Source organism: Galeopterus variegatus, unplaced genomic scaffold (genome assembly GCF_000696425.1).
Source record: "Galeopterus variegatus unplaced genomic scaffold, G_variegatus-3.0.2 Scaffold7761, whole genome shotgun sequence".
Taxonomy (NCBI): domain Eukaryota; kingdom Metazoa; phylum Chordata; class Mammalia; order Dermoptera; family Cynocephalidae; genus Galeopterus; species Galeopterus variegatus.
The window spans coordinates 32,995-33,616 of NW_007733872.1; the positions used below are offsets into that span (position 1 = coordinate 32,995).

A 622-nucleotide genomic window follows, 5' to 3' on the forward strand; every position below is an offset into this window, starting at 1 on the left:
TTCCTGCGCTCCCACGGTACGCCCCGCTGCCGGACGCGCGCCGCCGCCCGGCCTCCATGCTCCGCCTGCCTCTCCTTGCCTTTCCATTCCTTTCCATCTGTTTTCTCTTCGGCCTCGTATGGTCGGCTTCACTTACCTTCTGATCTGTTCTTTCCTGTCTTTTCAGTCGTTTTCCTGAACTCAGTCCGACCCCGCTCCCTGTCTCCACCTAAACGCTGTGCTGAGCTGGGTTACTGTGCGGGAGGTGGCTTTCCCTCCTGCACCGGCGCTGTTTCTGATGGAGCCTCAGCCTTTCCGCTCTATTCCATTTTAGTCTTGGACTAAATCGAGTGAAAGCAGATTCCTCTGCAACAGTTTTAATCCGTTTAGCCTGCTGTGTTGCCTTGGAGAGAGTAATTAAAATGATAATGAATCTCTCCAGGCCACCTTCTAGACTTTTATACCCTACAGTTTCCACGTGTGACGTAATATGTTCTCCTACCCAATAAGCATAATAAGGATTAAGAGGTCAAATACAAGTAGCTTCATTTGAAGAGAGGAAAAGTTTTATAAAAACTATAGTTGTGGGCCGGCCCGGTGGCGCACTGGAGAGTGCGCCGCTTGGGAGCGCGGTGGCGCTCCC

General features: G+C 51.9%; 1 protein-coding gene across 2 annotated transcripts in view; it reads left to right on the forward strand.

Annotated features, from left to right (window-relative positions):
- Nucleotides 1-622, forward strand: part of LOC103607833 (chromosome unknown open reading frame, human C18orf32) — a 6,607-nt gene that overhangs the window by 905 nt on the left and 5,080 nt on the right. The gene's annotated exons all lie outside the window — the stretch shown is intronic.